Source organism: Mustelus asterias, chromosome 3, assembly GCF_964213995.1.
Source record: "Mustelus asterias chromosome 3, sMusAst1.hap1.1, whole genome shotgun sequence".
In the NCBI taxonomy this organism is placed as follows: domain Eukaryota; kingdom Metazoa; phylum Chordata; class Chondrichthyes; order Carcharhiniformes; family Triakidae; genus Mustelus; species Mustelus asterias.
The window spans coordinates 140,439,088-140,447,010 of NC_135803.1; positions in this window are offsets into that span (position 1 = coordinate 140,439,088).

Sequence of the window (7,923 nt, forward strand, 5' to 3'; positions counted from 1 at the left end):
GAAATGTATGATTTTGGGGGTTAATATCAGTTAAATCACACAAAAAAATTATTTCTTTAAAGGCTACAGTTAGTTTAATCTCTAACAGGCTACCTTTGGTTTGTATCAACTGGTTTGGGCTTTGCATCATTGTAATTAGTGAGGTATGACTCGAATGGGAAATTACCCCAATCTAATTTCAAAAGGAGTGCAAGATCACTTCAAGGATATCGCCTTGCATTACTTTAGCACAGCTTCCATCAATCTGAAAAGTTCCCAGGTGCAGTGGATCACCTCGGGACTTTTCAAATCATTTTAATCTTTTCTAATGTCAGCAGAAAGCTGTTGTCAGCAGAGAGACCCACACCCTGTATCCCCATTCCTCTGATATTGGCCTCTCCTTCTCCTTGCTGTTAGCGGCTGTGTTTTCAGCTGCTGAGATTCCATTCTCTGGAATTCCATTCCCTGATCCCCTCTGTCTCTCCACCTCCCCTCGCCTCGTTAAGCCAATTCTTCAAATCCACCTTTGAGGCTCGGTCTCCATTTTCTTTATAAGCCTAAACCCCGTGGAAAACTTTGCTATGTTAATACTGATAAATAAATGTCGGTTGTTACTATGAGTTAATAAACTTGTGGTGATTACAATACAATTCTTCTATGAGAAGTGGACACTCAACACCATCCCAGAGGGCAAAAAAATCACCCTATGTAAATAATGAACGATTGGAGTGATTTCTAACAAAATTATGGATAGCTGCATCAGTTTTCTTTAATCATTTGTGATCCCCTTTAATTTCATTGCCTCCTGATCATTCCCTGGGATCTGCTGTTCTCTGTGTAATTTGTATGTTCAGTCTCTATTACTTTTCATTTCACAGTTCCTTCATCAGATATTTCACTGATATTAGGGATAGGAGACTTGTTTCCAACGTGGTATAGTATAAATTGGAAGGATGCAAGTTTGCTCACATGTGCACTTGAAGAGTCCAATCTTGGCTGTGCAAATGGAGAGGTATAAAGTGGGATGCATGTGCTTTCACAAGCTGAGGACAAACAGGTCAACATTCCAATCTGATCTTGCATACCCTTGAATTGCCAGTTTTGATGAAGTCTCAAAAAAAAATCTTTGTGAGGAAAATCTAAAGATAAAAGGGATGGCAGATATATACTTGGTGAAACTATCACACATATTCCTCACCTCTTCTTGCAGGCTTCAGCCTCTACTTTACGATGGCATTGCAGGATCTAAGGCATCCCATCATTTACACAATAGTTACTTCTCAATGTGTAGCTCACCATTTTCTACACTGTCTAAAAAGGAACCAAGAAGAAACAACAAAAATGTACAAGGAAAAGAGATCAGAAACATATCAGAAAATGTGGTGTAGGTACACCCATAGTGTTGTTAGGGAGAGAGTGCCAGGAGTTTTATCCGGCGACTGTGAAGGGATGGCATTACATTTCCAAGTCAGGATGGCGAGCGGCATGGAAGTGAACTTTTGGGTGGTGGTGTTCCCAGCGCATTAGTGGTGATGTGAGTGGATGTTGAAATCATGGAAAGGGTGTCATTCAAGCAGCTGCCTTGTCTTTGATTTGTTTTGATTTGATTTATTATTGTCACATGTATTAGTGAAAAGTATTGTTTCTTGCATGCTAAACAGACAAAACATACCGTACATAGGGATGGAAAGGAGAGAGTGCAGAATGTAGTGTTAAAGTTATAGCTAGGGTGTAGAGAAAGATCAACTTAATGCAACGTAGGTCCATTCAAAAGTCTGATGGCAGCAGGGAAGAAGCTGTTCTTGAGTCGGTTGGTACGTGACCTCAGACTTTTGTATCTTTTTCCCGATGGAAGAAGGTGGAAAAGAGAATGTCCGGGATGTGTGAGGACCTTGATTATGCTGGCTGCTTTTCCAAGAAGTGTAGACTGTGTCAATGGATGGGGGACTGGTTTGAGTGATGGACTGGGCATCGTTCACGACCCTTTGTAGTTTCTTGCAGTCTTGGACAGAGCAGGAGCCGTACCAAGCTGTGATACAACCAGAAAGGGTGCATTCTATGGTGCATCTGTAGAAGTTAGTGAAAGTTGTAGCAGACATGCCAAATTTCCTTAGTCTCCTGAGAAAGTAGAGGTGTTAGTGGGCTTTCTTAACTCTTGTATCTGCATGGAGGACCAGGACAGGTTGTTGGCGATCTGGGCACCTAAAAACTTGAAACTCTCGATCTTTTCTACTTCATCCCCATTTATGTAGACAGGGGCATGTTCTCCACTATGCTTTCTGAAGCTGAAAACTATCTCCTTCGTTTTGTTGACATTGAGGGAGAGATTATTGTTGTCGCACCATGGATGGTGTCAAGATCCTTGAGTATTGTTGGAGCTGCACTCGTCCAGAGAGGTGGTGAGGGAACAAGAGGGAAAAGCCTACTTGACCTTGCTCTCACTGATCTACTAGTCATTTTTACATCTGCCCAGTTTTGTTAGGAGTATGTACCACCATCTGCACATTCCCCTCCAAGCCACACACTATCCTGACTTGGAACAATATTGCTGTCCCCTCAGTGTCACTGGGTCAAAATCCTGGAATTCTATTCCTAACAGCACTGTGGGAATACTGACATCACACGGACTGCAGCGTTTCAAGAAGACAGTTCACCACCACCTTCTCAAGCGTAATTAGGGATGGGCAATAAAAACGCTGGCCTAGCCAGCGGTGTCAATGTCCTGTGTAAATTTTTTTAACAACTTCCATTGAAAAGGAATGTGGATTAAAAGATTGATAAACTTGTATTTAGCTAGCGCCTTTTACATCTCTGACAAATATCTCCTATTTGAATTACATCATTATTGTGTAAAAGGTCAAAAGTCATTTTATATGCACCAAGATCACACATTTAGCAATGAGGTGAAAGACATCACTACCAAGCATCATCCTGTTCATTCAGACCCAGACCCTTCCAGCAGGGAGAGTGGGAATGGTACCTGGCTTCCACTTCTCCCCTTCACCACTTACCTTGTGGTGCATCAGTTAATGGCAATGTTTCTGTGACATCTTGATTAGAATAGCAAATATAGCACAAACAGGCTTTGATTTTTTTAAAAAACACTTTATCTGATTTTCAAAAACAATTATTTCATGCACAAGTGAGAGCACAAACTGAATCAAGATCCTATCTAACTATGGCACAAAAATGCTGAATATCTTTGGGTTAGAATGTTCTGTGTCACCACCTGGTGTTGAATTGCAGCATTGCCAGCAAACAAAGATGGTCACATTATGGGCCAGAATTGATTTCCAAAATAATGTTTTAAGTTTAAGTATTAGTGTCACAAGTAGGCTTATATTAACAATGCAATGAAGTTACTCTCTCTTTACCTCTCTTTACAACAATCTGAGGTCCCTATCCGCTTTAAGAAGACAACCATTATCCCGGTACCTAAGGAAAACCAAGCAGCATGTCTCAATGACTATCGTCCGGTGGCTCTGACATCCATCATTATGAAGTGCTTTAAAAGGCTAGTCATGGCACAAATCAATTCCAGCCTCCCAGACTGCCTGGATCCACTACAGTTTGCTTACCGCCGCAACAGGTCCACAGCTGACGCCATCTCCCTGGCCCTGCACTCACCAAGGTGATAAAACAGATGAATTGAACAGATATTTTGCATCAATCTTCACTATAGACGATATAAGTAAAATTCCAGAAAGAGTTATAAACTAGCAAATGGAAAGGAGGAATTCTAGGAACTTACAGCCACCAGAGAAGTGGCACTTGGAACTGCATGCGTGCTGACAAGAGCATGGGTCCTGATGAACTTCATCCTAAGGTCTTAAAATAAGTGTCTAGTAAGATAGTTGATGCATTGGTTTTAATTTTCCAAAACTCTCTAGATTTGGATAAGGCCCCATTTGTTTGGAAGATAGCAAATGTAACTCCATTATTGAAAAGGGAGGAAACAGAAAGTGGGAAACTATAGAGCTGTTAGTCTAACATCTGAGGTAGGGAAAATGTTGGAAGCTATTATTAAAGAAGCTATTGCAGGGCACTTGGACAAGGTTAAGACAATCAAGCGGAGTCAACATGGTTTTGTAAAAGGGAAATCAAGTTTAACCAACTTATTGGGGGTTCTTTGAGGAAGTGACATGTACTGTGAGTAAAAGGGAACCAGTGGATGTACTGTACTTAGATTTCCAGAAGGAATTTGATAAGGTGCTACATCAAAGATTATTGCGGAAAATAAAAGCTCATGTTATAGGAATAAGACTTTGGCATGGATAGAAGATTGGCTGGCTAATAGGAAGCAGAGAGTAAGCATAAATGGGTCTTTCTCAGGTTGGCAAGATGTAATAAATATGTGCCACAGGGATCAGTGCTGGAACCTCAACTATTTTCAATTTACATGAATGACTTGGATGAAAGGATTGAAAGGATGGTTGCTAAATTTGCTGATGACACAAAGATAGGTAGGGAAGTAAATTGTGAAAGGGACTTAAGGAGGCCACAATAAAGATATAGGTAGGTTAAGTGAATGTGCAAGGATCTGGCAAATGGAATATAAAGTGAAATTCTCCATTTTGGCAGGAAGAATAAAAATAAGCATATGATCTAAATGGTGAGCGGTTGCAGAGTTCTGAGGTGCAGAGGAATCTGGGTGTCATAGTACATGAATTGCAAAAGTATGTAGATACAGCAAGTTACTAAGAAAGCTTATAGAATGTTATCACTTACTGTGAGGGGAATTAAAGTCCAGGAGCAGGAAGATTTTCTGCTGCTCAGGGCAAAGGGCACAAAGGAGAGTGGTTGCCAACAGTGTGGTTTCGAGTGTTAAGCACATTGTGGGTGAGGGGGTTATTGCTGGGCTCATAGATGGGGGTTTAGCAGGGGAAATTGGCGAATGGATAACCATGTGGTTGAGGGTTAGTGATCATAGGCTGTTAGTTTAGAGGTGGTGGGGTCAATAATCACAGAGGGGAAGCCCACAATCTTGGAGCCCATTAATAGGGAGAGAAGCAGGTTTGCTTGGTGAGCCTCCTGCTCCTTCTGATCCACCAGCAGTATCCGAAAAGCATTGACCTTTTCTATGTAGCGGACCTTGCCTCCCTTTAACTGTCAGGTTTTCTGAGACCCAGGCAACCCAGCTGACTAGATTAAATCAGGAAGGGGCATTCAGCCTTACAAAAATCTTTCAATGAGCAACCTGCTTCCTGGGAGTGGGTTGGTTGTCTGTTGCCTTGCCCTCTCAATTTCACCCTGCCTCTGTTAAACTAGTAATGACTGGATTCGAGATCCAAGCTGACAAGAAAAGGCATTGCACTTGATCTTGGGCTTGTTCTGTCCTTGATCTCAGCCAAAAGGCCAATTTGTTCCCCCCAAAAATATTCTTTATTCATAAATCTGTGAGAACATTACTAACATTCCAAAATGACCATCACACAAAAAGCAATAATATTCAGACTCTTTACATATAGCAAGTAACATTCTGCTTCACCACAGTAAAGGAAACGTTTCAGTCTTTTTACAATCGTCTTGCAAATATTACAAAGTTATTTTAAAGGTTGTCCACACATAGAAAACGTTGCACTCTGAGGTGCTTCATTACAAGTGAGATACATGTAATATTCCCTGTCTGCATTCCGCCCGAGGGGGTTCTGCTCCTCTTACTTCATTGTGGTTGAAAGGTGCCAAAAGACCGCTGTGTCTTTGATGAGTCCCTTAATTAATGTTGACATTTAGGTGTTTACTTTCACTGGAGCAAGTCAATACGCCTAAAGGTCAATATGACCACTGTCTTCACTTTAGTGGAATCATGCTACCCTCAAACAAAACTAATTAGAGATCTTTTCTAAATACAGTAAAGCAATTCATATAATCATAAAATCATACTGCAGAGAAGGAGGCCATTTGACCCATCATGTCTGTGCTGGCTCTTTGAAAATAGCTATCCAATTAGTCCTACTTCCTATTTCTCCAAAGCACTACACAGTGCTTTGGAGGAGGGGTGGGGGAAGAGGGAAGATATGTGAAGCTCTCATGGGGGGAACCCCTGTAAGGAACGGTGCACACAGCCTCCAAATGGGGTGAGTACTGGTGCACGTGAGGCATAGCCACCTCACAGGCGATGGGCTTGGCTGGGGAGGTGGGGGAGGGGGGGTGGGAATGTGTTAATATTCACCACTACAACAACAGAATCTAATATTAGAAGGGAGATTGGAGAACAACAGGTGACATCTCTATCTGCACATCGTAAAACTCGGGGTAAATCGGAGGCACATGGATAGTAAGGAAGGGAGAGCTGAACTCTGTTCTTTAATTCAGTGCAGGACCACCAACACAACGCTTAAGTAAAATGGCTTCTTCCAAAACCGAAAGTAAGTTTTGTTCTTTCTGGGAGAGGTATGATGAAGTGTAGGAGGATCCCTAAGTTAGCCTCTAAGGGTCCTTCTTGCAACGCATACTCATTTGTCGATGCCCCATTAGTGGACAGGGGCCAGATGAATAACACAGGTCTCAGAACTCATTGACCAGGAGGCAAGAGGAAGACAGATTTCTAATATAGCGTGCTGAATGGGGTTGGCACCACTCAATAGGCTCCCATCAAATTTGGAAAATCTACATAGTGGCAGACAGGAATGCAGCCTTGGAGTGAAGGCTATAGTGAAAATGACACAGTTGCATCAATTTTGCCATCCCATCAGTGACGGGGAGTCACAGGTTAACAATTAAGGCCATTCATCAGTGGCCAAACAGATTCCATTCATTCACCATGAGCAAATGAATGCTCGTTGTTATGCCAAGTCAATGAGTGGAGTTCAGAGCCACATTGGTTCAATTATCTAATTCACAAGTTCTCACCCCTACAGGTCTCCAGATCTAACACCTGTGAATGGAATGCTGCCCACCTCTGTGTGTGTGTGTGTACTTGAGTCCCGGGATAAGGTAACATGAGGAACAATGCAATCTAAGATGCCAAAGCTTAGCTGTCCAATTCTCCCATAGCTCTCTCATTCACACCTTTGTAATCAGCACCCTTTACCCATTCTAGTCTTCAATATCTCTTTACAGAGAGGAACCAAAAGTGAGGATGGATCCAATGGTTCAGGGAGCTTTTCTATGAATCTTCATTCGAGACAGGAGGCGAAGGAGGGGAAAGGCATCTACACGGGCAGCTCCAGCAGGAGGCACTGCATGTGGGGCAAGACCAGGGGGAGTGTGAGCATCAGCAAGAGGCTGAGGAGCAGAGACACAGACTGCGGAGACAACAAGGGTCTATTGCCCACGAGTTTCCTTTCTACAAATGAGTGAGAGGCAGTGCAGAGCAAGGCAACGATTGTCCAGAGATCTGGTCTACCACAGTTGGCATATGCTTTGAGAAGACCTGATGACACATGAGTTTGGAGGCTTCCCCCCACTAGCAACCATGAAGTTGATAGCAGCACTCAATTTCTTTGTTTCTGGGCCTTTTCAGGGAGCAACTGGGGACCAGAATGACATTTCAGTCAGTAACGCATCAATGCATTCAGGAGGTGACCAACACCCTTTACAGGAGGGCCCATCATTATGTGAGCTTTGCTCTGGATGAGGATAGCGAGGCTGAGAGATACACTGGTTTTGCAGATATCTCTGGGTTCCCAAGAGTGCAGGGGGCAATAGACTGTACCCATGTTGTACAAGGTTCATCAACCACAAGGGCTTACATTCCATCAATGCGCAGTTAGTGTGTGACCATTGAAAGCACAGCCTGCTTTCATGGTTCCCTGGGAGTTGCCATGACTTCTACATCCTCGGTCGCTTCCAGGTGCATGGGACTTTTGAGGGGCCAGAAAGCCTGCAGGGATGGTTAATGGGGGAAAGGGCGACTCACTTAAGTAGGTACTCGACTCTGGAGTATTTCCATCAGAATCCAGCCAAGGAAAAGTACAATGCTGCTCACCTTACCACACGCTC